Here is a 16,186-nt window from a genome sequence, read left to right on the forward strand (position 1 = left end):
GCTGCAAAGCTATACGCCAGTGAGGGCTGTTGCACCAGCCCTCTCACCTGAGCCCTCAAACCCAGCTCTGCCTCATGACTACTTCTGCATAAGGCATGAGTCCCCAACATCTAGCCTTGGGGTCTCTGGTAAACAGGGATTCTGCAGGCTTTCTGGCAGTAGCCTGGAAGTGAGCCATTATTATCCCAATCAATTGAGCTCCACGGGTGTCATCATTTGGGAATGAAAAATGCACTTATGAAGGCAGACCTACGTGAGCAACCTTAGGTGGCCAAAACCCTGAGATTGCAAAGGGCATATTGGAATCCCAGAGACCTGCCTCCCTTCTCTAAGAAAATGCCTCCCCTCTCAGAAAATGTCAGCAGCATTTATAAATTTTGCCTTGAAGCTGGAGTGACTTATGCTATTCCCTGAAATTTGCTGCAAACTACGTTTTCATCTAGTTCCAAAGTTGAGTCCTTCTGGCGATAAATGGCACCATCAATAAAGCAGTTTCCTAATCTGGAAAAAGTCACAGCGTGTCTTAGATGTGATGATGTCTTAGATGGTGTGCGTAAACACCAAGGAAAGGCCACGGACACCTGGCTCCCAGGTGATGAGGACCACGCCAGTGCTGTGTGTGTGTGGAAAGAAAACAATATCTCATTGAGAAAAACAAGGCAGCCAAGGCAGATGGAGAGCATCACCTGTGAAACTGACAAGCTCCCATTTCATTGTCCGGACATATGCACACTTCTGGCCTTGCTACACCTGCACCTGCACACAGGACCCGCCTACTCCTTGTCAGGTGTCACAGGTGCCTCCTTGGAGGACTGTTTTGCCATCCTGGGGTGGGGGGGTTCTCATAAACAGGGGATACAACCTTCTGTGTGTCCCTGCTGCCCCCTCAACAATGGTATTCATTTAATACTGGAATAATCCCAGGTAGTCATACTAAAATTAAAGTTGGGGAAAGGGTGAAAAATGAAAACTGGAAGAAGGGAGGGATGCACAGGTCAAAGCTAGGCCCTGATGCCACTTCACAGTCATGAACGCTTAGCAGAAATCAGAAACCGGCTTTACCTCTAAAATGGCTCATTTAATCATTGTGGCCTCTGGTGGAGTAGAGGTGGGATATTAGGCCTGAGGAACAAACAGCAAAAACAGCTAAGAATGTAGTGACCACTTGTGCATACAAAACCAAGTATTGCACTAAACGTCTGTGGGTCCAAACAGACCTCAGTGCAAAGGGTGATCTATAGCAGGATTTTACCGTCTTGGTCCCCACCCCACAAGGACCTGGATTAAAAACTTCTACAAAAGAAGAGGGAATGGAAGGAGTCTGCAGTGTCTGAGAAGAAGGACTGACTCTACTATTATGTATTTTAATTCATTCATTGACAAGCCAACGAATCAGGGATTCCTCTGAAATAGTCAAGTCTTAGGACCTACTTCTTTTTTCTTTTTATTTATTGATGTATTTATTTATTCGGTTGCACTGGGTCTTAGTTGCAGCAGGTGGGCTCCTTAGTTGTGGCTCTTGGGCTCTTTAGTTTTGGCACGTGGGCTCCTTAGTTGCAGCAGGCGGGCTCCTTCATTGCGGCTTGGAGGCTCCTTAGTCGCAACTCACCGGCTCCCTAGTTGTGGCATGTGAACTCTTAGTTGTGGCATGCCTGTGGGATCTAGTTCCCTGACCAGGGATTAAACCTGGGCCCCCTGCATTGGGAGCGTGGAGTCTTAACCACTGCGCCATCGGAGAAGTTCCCCTATTTCTTTTCTTTATTGTTTGCTCAGCAAAACTCTAAATGGACACAGATGCCACCCCCCCGAAAAAAATTCTCACTCCAAAAAGAAGAATTAAATCAGCACTGTGTCCATCCACAATTTGTTGTTTAAAGATGGCAACTGGCCTCCAAGCACTGAGAGCCAGAATTCGATTGTGAGCTGCGTGCTTGCAATCCCAAATTATTTTGAAAGTGGCCTAGGATAGGGCTTGCATTCCAGAAACACAGAAATAAATAATTAGCTAGATTTTTCTCATGCAAAAGCTGCTCTCCAGGAATCACTTAGTTAATTTAGAAGCTACAAGAATCTTTTCAGATCCCCAAGGTAACAATGAGGAGGTTGAAACACAAGTTTGTAATTTAAAAAGGAAAATTAACTTAGCAGAAAGAGAGCCTAGATAGGAATTATGTCCAGCTTCCCAACTATGTGCCCTTGGCCAAATCTTTATGCTCTCTGAGCATCAATTTCCTCATTATAGAATGGGGGTGACAACACCTACCTTGCATGCTATTCAATGGATTCAATGAGACAATATAAGTAAGTCCCCAACAAAGTACATGGCACGCTGTAAGTGCCAAAGAAATGAGTTCCCTTCTCCCCACTTTTCTTTCTCTGGTCTATCAGTACCCTCTAACAGAGAAATGGTTATATCCTGTCTAAACAATCTTTTCTACTCCATTATTTCTAGCAAGTCCAATGTGGGTTTCTGGCAAAGTAGGAAGGATGAAATCAGAATGGCCTAGTGTTAGAGACCCCCAGGCCCAAACCAGGACACAGGATCCCCTCAATCTGAGTGGAGAATCTCAGAGGAAAAGAAGACATGCCTCTATAGAATGTTCACGAGAAGAGATCGGCCAGGAGGAGGTTTTTTGGAGAATATTTTCCTAAAGCAGAGTTTCTGGGTCTCCAGACATGGATTCTGGCCTCAGAGACCCTCCAGCAGACACGCAGAGAAGTCAGCGAGAAGTAGCCTGGAGCAGCAGTAGAAGGTCCTGCTCTGGCTTCGCTGGATACCAACAGGCAGGCTTCTTGCCCCACTTCCCCTGCCCACCTTGACACAGCCCTCGGCCTCCCGCATAATCCCCTCCTCCCACCTCAGGACATGGTGACCACTGCTGGGAGCGATTTTGCCCAAAGAGGAGGGTTTGGCAATGCCCGAACTCCTCTGCTCAGGTAACTGAAGCCCAAGGGACATTTCTACATCAGTTTTCCAAGGAAGCAAACAAACAAACCAAAACCAAAAAGAAGGCCGTACTATGTACTAGATTTCTCAATGTTTCAAAGCTAGTAGCACACTCGCTTCTGTCCTTATGCACATTTCCAGTTACTGGCTGGAAAGGGTCCTACTTCACAATCACAGCCAGTCAATAGGGCACCCTCTTCTGGCTCCTGCGTGACCAAAACAGCCACTTCCCTGGGTTCCCTGCCTCCGGTCTTGCCCCCTCCATCCGTTTATCCCAGAGCAACCAAAGTTATTCCACTAAACCCAAGTTCCAGGTATGCCACTCGCCCACTTAAAACCTCTGCCAGCACCCCACCACCCTGAGGATAAAGTCCAGTCCTCACCTTGGTTTAGCTGGTCTCCCCGATGACTCCAGCCTCCTCTCTCACCACTCCCCACCTCCTAAACCAGGTCCCGCAAAACTACCCACGGCTCCAAATGGACGGCCCTCTCTCCTACCACGGGGACTCCTGTGCACTCCCGGTCCTGAAGCTGCTGCTCCCAGCACTGTCAGCCTGGCCAACTCCTCCTCAACTTTAGTATCCTGTCCTGACGACACTCAGTTAGGAGCCCCTCCTAGGTGCACCCAGGGCAGCCTCTGTTTTCGCTTGCATCGTTTCTGCCACTTTCTGAGTCCACAGGACCTCTTTCTTCATAGCAGTTTTCCCCAGCATGCAAGACAGTATCAGGCATAGAGTAAGCCCTCAGGGAATATTTGCTCAATTAATTAGCTACAGATGGGCATGAGAAATAGGGATTCAGGATGGAAGGGTGGTGGCATTCCTGGGCCCGTGATAACCAGTTTTTCAAGCCTGATTAACTGATTCAGGCAAATTGTCCCCAGGGAGGGGGCTCTATGTTCACCACACACTTGTGATGGCCACAAGGACTGCTGAGCTTCCCAGGTGACTCCTGGGACATCTGGGAAAGTGTAACTCAATCTAGCTAGGCTTCCCACTAACAGGTTTAGCTAAGGCCCTCCCAAGGCCAGAGGAACCATGAAATCTGCTTTCTCCCCACCTTCATGCCAAGTCCGAGGCGCTCTCTCTCTAGGTCTTTGCATCAGTCACCCAGGTGGATCACGCTTTGCCAAAATTCAACATAGTTCCATACTCTAAACTTTTTTGTACAGCACGACCTTGAGGAAGCCACTGTTCAAATCTTTGGCCAATTTAAAAAAAAAATTTTCACTTCAAGTGCCACTGATATTCTAAAATTATTAATACCTAGAGAATACCACAGCCTGCTGAACCATGACCTTCTCAAATAAGCAAAGATCATTAGTTGCAGAGAAATGCAAACTAAAACCACAATGAGATACCACTGCATACCCACTACAACTACTGCAATTTTTAAAATTGAAAAGTGTTAGTATGTGGAGCAACGGGCGCTCGCATACATTGCTTGTGGAAAAGAAAAATGGAACAGGCCCTTCATAAAATACTCTGGTAGTTTCTTGTAAAGTCATGCACAGACTTATAACCCAGCCATCCCACCCCAGGTATTTACCCAAAAGAAATGAGAGCATACGTTCACACAAAGACCTGTATGGGAACATCCATAGAAGTCTTATATAGAATAGCCAAAACTGGAAACAATGCAAATGTCCATCAATTAGTGAATAAATTAAAATGGAGTACTACTCAGCAATAAAAAAGGACTACACCACTAATACATGCAACAGCATGGGTGAATCTCAAAGGCCTTATGCTGAGAGAAAAGAGCCAGACGCAATAGACTACATACCGTATGAGTCTATGTGTATGACTTTCTGGAAAGGTGAAACAATGGGGACAGAAATCCTATCAGTGGTTGCCAGGGGGTGGGGGAGAGTACAGACCTCAAAGAACATTGAGTGATGGAAATATTATACACCATGACTGTGGTAGTGGTTATACATATACTATATACATTTATCAAAACTCATCTAACTGTACATGCAAAAAGGCGAAATTTAACTGTATGTAAATTATATGTCAATAATTTGATCTCCCTCCCCCCAAAAACTTGTATTCTATGACAATAATAACATAGTCCACAAGTCAAATCACGCCTTGGAAGACCTAAGTACTGCATAGTGTAAAGCTTGACTATTGTGTGATTCCCTAGGAAGGTAAATAGTGAATAAAATCTTCACCCCCTGTTCATTCCACGAACAACTGCAGCCTTAACTCTGCAAGGCTGCCATTAGCCACAGCAAATATTTACTGAATGCCTATATGTGCAGGTGCTGTTCCAGACATTGGAGATTCAGCAGTGAACAAAAGTGGCAAAGTTCCTGCTCTCATGGACCTTCTATTCTAGCAAGGACGTATAAAACAGACAAATAACAGTGTTGTTAAGGCAGTGGGTGATAGGAGTAATGAAGAAAAATAAAGCAGAGTAAGCAGGCAGAAAGTAACGAGGGCTGGGTAACTCCTTTCTTCAGTGAAACGAGAGTGTGCCATATGCTACTGGCAAAAGGGTCACCAAGTGACAGCTGGGATCGTGAATTCTTTTAACTTTTCCCTAAACCAAAACCTGAAATGTCAGACAGACTCAGTGATGCTGGCAAAAGAAAAAATATAGGTTCACAGGAAGCCTGGTGCCGTGGGGGAAATGACGACCCCAATCAGCACCTACTGCGCTGCTCCCCCAACCCCCTTCCTCACCAAAACATTTGGCCCTTTTGAACTTCACATGTAAGTTTCAAAGAGCATGAGAAATATAAAGAAGAAAGGAGGAAAGAGGAAGAGGCAGACATGCTAGAAAGACAAGGTGGGAGGGTTTTTTCCCACTTAGTGAAGTCAAATGGAAAACAGGAACTACATCCCATGACTGCCTTCTACCCTCCTAGAGCATGAAATCTGTCTACAGAAACGTAGTAAGGGAAAAAAACTGCACGTGCTTACACTGCTACCCGAAACTCTTAGTTTGTGCAGTAACCAAGGGTTGGTTGGTCTTTTTCCTTCCTGCAAGAACGCTGTGAGCACATGAGACTGAGGTTCTGTCAAAGGGTGGGAGCCAACCCTCTAGCCTGCTTGCTCCAGGAGAGGACGGTCTCCAGTGGGGACCACACAGCCGCCATTTCTCACTGGAGCAGAGAAGTCGGCTCCACAAGGCAGAAGAGGACAACCTTGTGCAAGGCCAACCCCCAGCTGATAGAAAGAGTTCACTGTGGCTTTGGAGACCCGCTTCCACCACACCCCAATCTTATAGAGAAGCCAAGGCCCCCGAAAGCAAGTGGCCTGCCCAGACTCACCCCCTAGAGTTAGAGCTGGCCCGCAGGTTTCTCAAGAAATAACTTGTCAACAACTGTTCCCACTTTCCCACTACTATATTCCTCCTACAATTCTGCTGCTTCTTCTGAACACATTTTTCCTATCAGTTCTACCCAAAGAGTTCATACACCGCAAATATGCAGTCAGCAACTAATTTTCGTCTTCCAAAGCCAGTCGTTTTATGACAGCTATTTCTCTAAATTTTAAACAAATAAATAAGTAGATAGATAAATAGATAAATTTGTGTGTGTGTTCTTCTTTGTTAGACAAATTTCCCCACAGTCACCAGAAGTGAGATAGAAGTTGAAATCTGTGACAACAGCGATCAGCATCTCTCCTGACAAAACTGTTTCTAGATGTCTTATCTCAATAAATAGCCGTTAACAAAAGCAGGAGGTGGATTTATGGCAGGATTTAACTATATCACATATGAATTGTAGTAAACATGTTGGCGGTAAAGCTCAACGAATGGCCTCTTCATGAGATGCTGATGCAAATGCAAGGATCACAGGTGTTGCTGCATCTCCTCTCCAGAGAGATGTAGAGGGTCCTGAAGAATGAAGCTATGAAACCTGTAAGCCCACCAGAGCATGCTTGCTTGGAAAAGGTCTGTTCTTTAATTGCCTCTCTGAGTATATGTCTCTGGATCAGTAGCCACATTCAGGGAAAAGGCTAGTGAAGTTACTGACAGTCAGAAAACCAGGCTAGAACAGGCTCATTGCACCTATGACTGAAGACAGGACACGGCTGCCGTGGTGGAAGGAGGGGAGTCGCCCCGTGGAGTCACCCCGTGATCTCTCCCAGGCTGAGCCATCAGTTTTATTAAGGCTGAAGTTAATTTGACTGCCTCAGTTTCTTTCCTGGTCTCCAGTTGCCAGTGAGCTCTCTACCTGTAAGGTCGTTCATGCTAATCCTGAAATTCTACCCCCTCGCATTCCCCAACCATATTGCAGACCCACAAACTCAGTGAAACTGTCCTTAGTTGCCACTAGACCCTTAAAGGCCTGCAGAAAGGCCGTGGGCTGGTACTCAGTGACCCCTGAAACTGTGTTCCTACTTAAACCATAACATTTTAATACTCAAATTTAAGGAGAAAGAAAGATGTAAGAAATCCTCCAAGATAAAAGTCAAGGATAAAAGGAAGCCATTCTATCATTCTCGAAGATTCCTGTCATTCTAGAAGAGGCTCTGCTATCACAATACCTGTTTAAAAAATCCAGATCCAATGAATTGTATCAATTCTAACAATCTGTAACTCAAGGGGATATTTTTTTAAGTACCAAATGTATCATACTTACTTGATTATTAGTAACAATAAGTTTATAGATAACTGCACATCTTGTTTCACCCTGAAATAGATATTCAATTTCCTGGACAAAAGTATTTGCTAATAGCTAATTTTCAAAATGAGAGTTATGACATGAATACATAAAAACGTACAGCTAGAAGAGATACATGAATACTGTACAAATCTGTAACGAGCCTTTGAGAAGCATAATTCCTCATGCTGTCAACAATTCTATTTTAAAGGAGATTCAAAAAGGGTAAATCTATTTCTATCATGTCACTGATATTTGGACAACCAAAGATCCTATTTATCACTCTCAACAGTCCAGTTGTTACCAGCTAAACCATCTCAGGACTTCTAAAACTGACAAGATCCAGGGTTTCTGAAAGCAAATCTGTCCTGTCCCCAAGTTCTTGTTTCATTGTTGTAGAATTATGGAGGAATTCTGACAAAATGTTAGAGATAACCCTTCTTCCCCTGCTGATTTCCACTAAACAAATACAGAGCAACCTTCAAAGGAAGACTTCAGCAATCAATACAACTATTTGCTTTTTCCCTGGTTGGGGATGTGTAGCATATAGGAAAAATGAACCTTTCTCCTAGAAATGAAATACCTGTCAACATTACATGTCATAGAAAAGAAAATTTTCTCAACCATAATCATAATGCCAAAGCAAGAGGGCCCTGCAGGGAAGGAACTGTCAAAGTCACAAACACCCTGAGTGATACAGAAACACAAGCAAGCCCACCTCCACGAGCAATCCTTTATTTACAGAAAAACTTGACGGGATAATATTCCCTGTTGTTGGAGGAGGATTTTCCAAGAGAAGTTTATGATAGAAGGCTTGGTGACTGTATCAACAAGACAACCACTTTGTTTGGTTTACATCTCGGAAGGGTCAACATCTTCAGATGTTCAACCTTCTCCCAGGTTAAAAAGTTTTTTTTTTTTTTAATTTTTGAATTTGATTTTATTTATTTTTTTATACAGCAGGTTCTTATTAGTTATATCTATTTTATACATATTAGTATATATATGTCAGTCCCAATCTCCCATAACAGTGCTCAAAGGACTTGGGGACAGACAAACCCAAATCCCTTCACCGCCTTCTACTTCCTGCAGGCCAATGCCGCTGTGCAGCAAACTTCCCCAGATGTCCTTAACTCTTATTTTCTTGAATTAACTGGCCCGGTAGACAGAAGGGAGGTTTTGGAGTCAGAGAAAGCAGGTTTTGAATCCTGACTCTGCTCCTCACCTGCTCTGGGACCCTAGGGATTCTGAGTCCCTGTATCCTCTCCATTAAATAGAACAAATAATGTATATAAAATATTTAGCCAGTTCCTGGAACAAAGCAAGTATCCAGCAAACGGCAGCTATTGACAATGATGAGTGCTGCTGACTTCACAGGGTAAAGCATTCATCAAGGACGGGACACAAAACGGGCAGTTTATTAAAGGAATCTCTCTTCTCCCTTCTTTGTCCACAGATGGCATGATTTCCCCCAAGGGCTTTTCCAGAACACACTGGAACTCTCTGCAGTGCCCAGCTCAGTGGGAGATGTGAAAGGGTTACGCTGGTATCCTTATGCCACTTCTGCCATTGTTGTACCATAAACCCCTGTTTGGGGACCCCACCACCCAGTTACACTATTCTCCCACTCTGGGGGCAGTCAGTTCCTCTGTTCCATGCAGGCCGCCGTCCTCCACATCTTGAGCACCCAGCACAGTTTTCTTCTCCAGCCCACTTCCTCCAGCCTCTAGGTCAATTACCTATTTGCAATCTGGGCCTTCTAATTCCTCCATCTCTTCAGCTCTCCCTACCATGTCCTCCAGTGTACCAACTTCTCAGGTGGTCCCTGCTAAACTGCAAGCCATGTGCAGCAAGCTACGGTGTCTCAACATCTTACCATCCTCTGCCACACTGAGCCCAGAGCCCAGGACCACTCAGTGCTCAGAAACACTTGTGGAATTTGAAAGCCTCTGAAGTCAGACCTCAGGGATGAGAAAAATTAGTTAAAGCAGGTTCACCATGCTAACATGTCAGAAATGTCATTGAAATACAGGTTCAGGTAGCCCAAAACCATGACAAAATTTCCAGCTGTGTTCAAAGAAACACAGGTTAAATAGGAGTACATTTAGTTTGGTTTTCCCCAAAGCCACTCTAATTTGTTGGGAAGGACATTCATTTTCATGGACTTCATGTGAGCAAAGGAGAATCTGTAATTTGCCAGACTGAGGCGCTAGAACCCCTGTAAACATGGCAGGAAACAAGTAAACATGCCAGCTAACAAGAATACCTCCCCTAGGGGCTCAGCCACTAATACAGGACTGTCAGCATTGTTCAGGTGCCTTGAACTCTAAACCCAGAGGCTCAAGTCAAGAACTCACTCAATGAAGCATATCAACACCTGGATATAATTTTTCCACCTCAACACTTTATTCCTTTTACTCTTGCCAAAACAAGTTATCTTATCTCCAGGCTCTTTTCCAGTTCTAGCTTGTAGAGTATGTGACCAAACCCAGCAACCTTCTCCAGAACCTCCTCTTTCACCAGCCAGCTCTTAAGACAGTGCAGGCACAGGTCATGTGTCCGAGATGCCTCTGTCCCTGCAGCCCAGCGGGGACCAGCTGACCAGGTAGGTGAGGATGTAGTCAGGACTCCACGGCAGGCACAGAGGTACAGGGTCTAAGCCCCGCCCTTCCAGCTTCATAAATGAACTCCTTCTCTATAACAACCCAAACACACCACTTTGCTGGCTGCCTCGCTGAATTAAAGAGGAATAAGATCACAAGTTTAAACTCACCTACCTGTGATTCTGACAAACAAAAAATGAAGGATGTTAGCCTCTTAAAAACAAATAATGGCAACATGAACTCCATTATTTGAGGTCTGGGAGGATGCTCCCAGAGGAAAATGATTTCTATTATTCCAATATAATCATAATTTTGAGTATTCCTTCTAGAAAGTGCTACTGTCATTAAGATCTTCACAAATCAAATATTTTACGTGCCAGATAAAAAAGTGCTTAAGGAAAGTTGAAACTAAACTATTGAGTGGAACTCTTGCTAGCCTCTTTTTTCAACTGCGGTTGACACTGGCATTTAAAAATGCATACACTCTCATTTCCCAAGCGACGGTGTGCTAAGTGTCTACATCAGGTGAGCACAGAGTCCCCAGTGGAGCTCCACCTGAGGACAGAGTGCCTTGCTGGTCTCTGCAGCCTCCAGGGGCATATCCACTCCCCTCAATGGAGGCCACTGGAACCTAGCGTCAGACAGCCAAGGAGAAAGCCACACTGTGATCATGCGAAACGCGATCGGAGTTGGAAACTGGAAAATGGCACTAATTCCACTAAATTTGCAAATCCGGCAACAGGACTGACAACTGAATAAACACCACTTGACCAAAGGCTTTCTTTACCTTGAACTCAAGGTCCTTACTATAATTAACACAATCATTAAAGTTAAAAATAAAGAAAAAAGACCTGATAAACTGCCTTTAATCACAATTAATCCTAAATGGCCAAAATTAGCATAGGGTTTTTGTACTTTTACATAAAGGAAATGGTCCCCAGGAAAGACTCAACCTTCAGGACTTCTGTGGAGGTTTCCTTCTGATTTGAAAGGAAATCAGAAGGAAATTACAAGAAAAGAGCAATGTTTATTTAAGAGAGTGAGAAAAAAAAATCCAGTTGAAAAACCTATTAAGATTCAAATTGGACCAACAGACAGAATAAATGAGGTCAGTTCAATATTCAAAGATTCAGTGCCCATTGTAAGCTGAAAGGACAGACTTATAGACCCAATTTCTTTTTTCTCTCCTAAAAGGACACTGTAAATACTACCCTAAATTCTGGTACAGTAGCAAGAAGCCTGGATTAAAGAGGCAAGAAGCTAAGATTTTAAGTTCCAGTTACTGACTGCTGGGGAGTCAATTTAGGTAAGACATTCTACCACTCTGAGCCACAGAACAGAAAACAAGCTTTTATGATAAATAGAGTGGAGTAGAAGATCTTCTGAGTCTAAGAAAACTGCCTGGAGCTTGGGTTTCAGACACGAGTTTGAACCCCCGGCTCTGCCATGATCGAAGCATGTGAACCAGGAACAAATTACTTAACTAGTCTCTGTATCAGGTGCACCATCTGAAAAATGGGGCAACCTCAATATTTCCCCAAATGCAGGAAAGCTACACAAGATGAATTTAAGCAGTACTTAAATTCCACGTAGAGGATTTTAGGGGATGGACAGGCACAGTATTAAACACTCAATCACACAATGAGAAAACATTCTTTTCAGCACTTCTTTAGCCTTTGTAAAAACTGTATTACACTAAGGAGAAAGTTTCTGTTTGATCTTCTCTTCAATGTCTCTTTAACACGTGCTTAATTTCCCTTTTTTAACAAAGTGAGAGCAAGTCTCAGAGTCAGTGCCTTTAGAAAGCAAGTTTATTTTATAGACAGACTGTTTAAGAAATAATTTGCTTTCATTCTAATTATTTTAAAAATTACCTTTTATTTGAGACAACTGATATCAGTTTTCAATTTAGAGAACCAATATAAAGTTAACTTTAAAAAATATATGTATTGATGATTACAAAAGTGTGAGTCCATTGAAATAATTTGAGGGGCTTACACGCTGCCTACCGCAGGATCCAGTGAGGAGAAAATATGGTAATGCGGGGCAAGGCCTAGCCCACACCGAGCTCATCTACCCAGGGTCGAGGGGCAAAATTTCCGTCAGTGAGGAATCAGAGTAGAGGGTACAGTGCAAACAAAAGCCGACCACGAAGCATGGCTGTGAGATTCCAGAACGATGAGAAGCCAAAAAATAGCAGGAAGGGGTTCTTAAAGTAGAAATCAGAGAAAAGAGGAAAACCCATAGAGGGAGAGTCAGTTAACAGATAGTTACGGAGACTACATGCTCATCACTGGTGAGAAAATCCAGAGCAGTGGATGCCTCTTAAAGTCCAGGACAAAGCTGTCAAAATGGTCAGGCTTATGTCGAAGAACCTTGAATGCCAAGCTAAAGACCATCATGGTGGCAGATCCTTAAAGTCTCTTGACATTTGTTCGGCACCTAGTATTTACATGGTGTTTGAAAAATATTTGCTGAAGAAATGAATTTCAGTTTAATGGTATTTTTTGTACATTAGCCATAGACAGATACACACACACACACATTTTTAAAATATTATGTCGTCCTCTTCCTTCCTTCGTCCAGTACCAGAAATCACACCTCACCCCAGCTAAGGTAAACTGCCACTTCCATCCCAAGACCCTGCATCTGGGAGTGGAGAAGAGTCTACATACAGATCAATCTAAAGCCATCAGTCTGTGGGACTTCCTTGGTGGTCCAGTTGGTAAGACTGCAGATCCTGTGTGCATGCTGCAACTAAAAGATCCCACATGCCACAACTAAGACCTGGCGCAGCCTAAATAAATAAATAGAGATAGATAGATAGAGAGATTTAAAAAATAAAGCCATCAGTCTGGGCCTTTACATTCTCTCTGCCTTTCCAAGGAAAGCTGCTGCTTCCATCAATGCTACCTTTTATGTCAAACTTGGATCATCTAAATACCAGATCCAACTGAATTCAAGCTGTCATCCCCTTGGGGACTTGCTTCTTCAAGAAAACAAGCTTGGCTTGACTCTTGGCAAAAACTATTCCCAACCTGGCATCCCACAGAAATTTTGCAAAGCAAGTGTAAATAGGGATATGAAACCCAAACAACTTCTTAGCAGTTCCTTCCCTCCTCTCATGCCTGCCCCAATCCTGAAAACTCTTGCTTCTTTTTCTTCCCCTTCTTCTTCCTTCTAGTCCTAATCTACTATGATCTATGAAACAACTAATTCAGAGCAATGCTTTAGAAAACTTTGTGTCTTGCCCATCTACCCCCAGTGAAAGTCTTCTGAGACATTTAGAAATATTTTCATAAGGTTAGTCCAATTCTCATCCTTTCTTGGAGGATGAATGAGTCTTAAAAGTCAGCTTTCTTTTTCCTATCATGTATTGGCTTAACAAGACTGCAATATAAGAAGCAAAACCTATACTCAAAATGGAGATGTCCAGAATGGAGAGTCCAAATGAACATTTTGTTTCAGAGAGATTCTCCAGATGCTGAGTCAGAAATGAGACAAATGTCTCACTACATCATGTTTGTTCCACTGAAATTTATTGAGATCAACCAACCCCTCCTTCCCTTGCATTTTGGATGAAACTCCCCTTTTGGTTCCATGATTCAAGTCTTCATCCACCTAATGCAGAGTAAATAGGCAATTCCAACACCCTCAGGCTTCTACCTTCCTCTCCTCCCACCATCTTCTTTTCTTCCATCATCACTCTCATCAAAACACTCATAAAAAAAAAACCAGAAACAGAACAAAACAAACAAAAACGCCCTTTATGCATTCCCCTGGGTATTTCCACTCCACCTCTCAAAACCCACACGATCTGTTACACTAATGCTGAGCCTGTCCCTCAGGACATTTCTCTGGGCAGCTCCAATCAAAGAATCATCCTTTTTCCTGACTACAGACATAGAGTTAAGAGGACGTAAAAGCTTGAATGGCTCTTTAAAAGTCATGTACTCAGCCTCTTTCATCTCATCAACCAAGAAACTATATCTCAGAAAAGTAAAATGACTTGCCCAGGGTCACATGACTCCTTAGTCTGTTTCTCAAATTACATGTGGAATATAATTACGTCAAATTGTATGTAATTATATGTAAAATTTGGAGTGTACATGCCTGTGTATATTTTTTCTTTGGAGAGAATCACAGCTTTCATCATATTCTCTATGTAGTCAAAAATCCTCTCCCAATAATTGATAGCCACTGGTTAGTTTTTTTTTTTTTTTTTTTTTTTGCGGTAGGCGGGCCTTTCACTGTTGTGGCCTCTCCCGTTGCGGAGCACAGGCTCCGGACACACAGGCTCAGCGGCCATGGCTCACGGGCCCAGCCGCTCCACGGCATGTGGGATCTTCCCGGACCGGGGCACGAACCCGTGTCCCCTGCATCGGCAGGCGGACTCTCAACCACTGCGCCACCAGGGAAGCCCCTGATTAGTTTTTTATATACAAAATTCTTCCTAGGAAGTGTCCCGGACTAAACACCAGTTATCATAAAACGTCTTGACTTCAAGACTAGCCAAATAAAATGTTCTGACTTCCAAATGCTTCTTGGAAGTTGGATTTGGCATAGAAAATGTTGCAGTTCTAAACAAATACACACACACAAAAAAAAAAAAAGAATAAAAGAAAAGATCCTATACATAAAAGGTTATTTTGGGTTTTTTTTAAAACTAAATGCTATTTTTAAGTAATTAAATTCTAAACTACTTAGTGAATTATCTCATTCTTATTTTTAAAAAATAAATTAATGTGCAAATAGAAGTAGTTTAATGTGAAATGTCACAGACTACAGCACTTTCTCAAATCACAGCTGCCTCAAGAAGAAAAATGAAGCTGAATGGAGTCAGAATTGTTTGTTCTACAAGTAAACTGGCCTAGGTACATACTAATATTTCTCAGTCTGCCATAAACCTAAACTTAACTAGAATTTTTCCTCATATAATTCTATTTCTAGACTACATGAATTTAAAACGTTTTATAAAATGTTTTTTGTTTTTTCAGAAAAAGAATCTTTATTTCCAAATGAGCAACTAAACACACAATGGACTCAAATGGCATGTTCCTAAAATTTTCAAACCAAATCCATTTACAAGGCACAGCTTGTCTTGGAATATTTCTGATTTCCTTAGTAAGCACCTTGGTATTACATAAAGGCACTATTTCATACCTACTATGATCTACTAAAACAACAAGCACTTTCTCATCAACACACTTTTTTCTACTTTGGATCAATACCACTTCAGAGTTTTTTTAGATTTTACCAAGCATTCTAAGCCTTTTTCAATATTTTCCATTGATAAAAAAGAGGGTTTTTTTACTTCTTTAGTAATTAATACTGTTAAATCTGATAAAATCTTTTTAGTTTTAGATAACTTCACATAAAATGTCCCACATTTTGAAACATAAAGTATTTCAGCCTTTTCAAGTTGTCCACGTTTTAACTCTTCAAAAGGAATATTTATTAACCAGCTGTTGGTAGGATGGTTGAAGGAGCATAGAACCTTCATACCATTTGGTCGTCCTTTCTTCATTTCTTTATCAATAGGGCTCACCTTTTGAGAGACCTTAGGCATTTGCAATACTGTTTTCTGTAGTTTCGAACATGCTGTCCATTTAGATAGTTGATTAATGACACATTTTTCATCACAAATTATATTTACTTCCAATTTCCGTTCATGCTTTTTCAAAAACTCACAAGAAACTGTTTTATTACTTACTCTTGAAGCAAAATAATCCACAGTTTTGCTGTCCCATGTTTCATCAGGCTCATTCCACTTTACTCCACTAAGGAAAGAATGAACTCCTAGCTTTTCTGTGATTATCCCAACATTTTAATTCATCTTTAGAATACAGAAAACCAACATTAGTTCCCCATTCTCTCTGACTTGTTTAAGTCAGCATTTATTGAATCCCCTTCCATATCAAGGAGGGTGAATTAAGGACTAGGAGAATGAATCAAAGCCCTCCTGGAGAAGCATACACTCAAGAAGAAGACAAACAAATGTGAACTATAACAACAACA

At 42.4% G+C, this 16,186-nt stretch overlaps 1 protein-coding gene across 5 annotated transcripts in view; it reads right to left on the bottom strand.

Annotated features, from left to right (window-relative positions):
* The window catches only part of ABCA1 (ATP binding cassette subfamily A member 1), a 183,097-nt gene that overhangs the window by 116,084 nt on the left and 50,827 nt on the right, over nucleotides 1-16,186 (bottom strand). The gene's annotated exons all lie outside the window — the stretch shown is intronic.

The sequence above is a fragment of the Tursiops truncatus genome, chromosome 6 (assembly GCF_011762595.2).
Source record: "Tursiops truncatus isolate mTurTru1 chromosome 6, mTurTru1.mat.Y, whole genome shotgun sequence".
Taxonomy (NCBI): Eukaryota; Metazoa; Chordata; class Mammalia; order Artiodactyla; family Delphinidae; genus Tursiops; species Tursiops truncatus.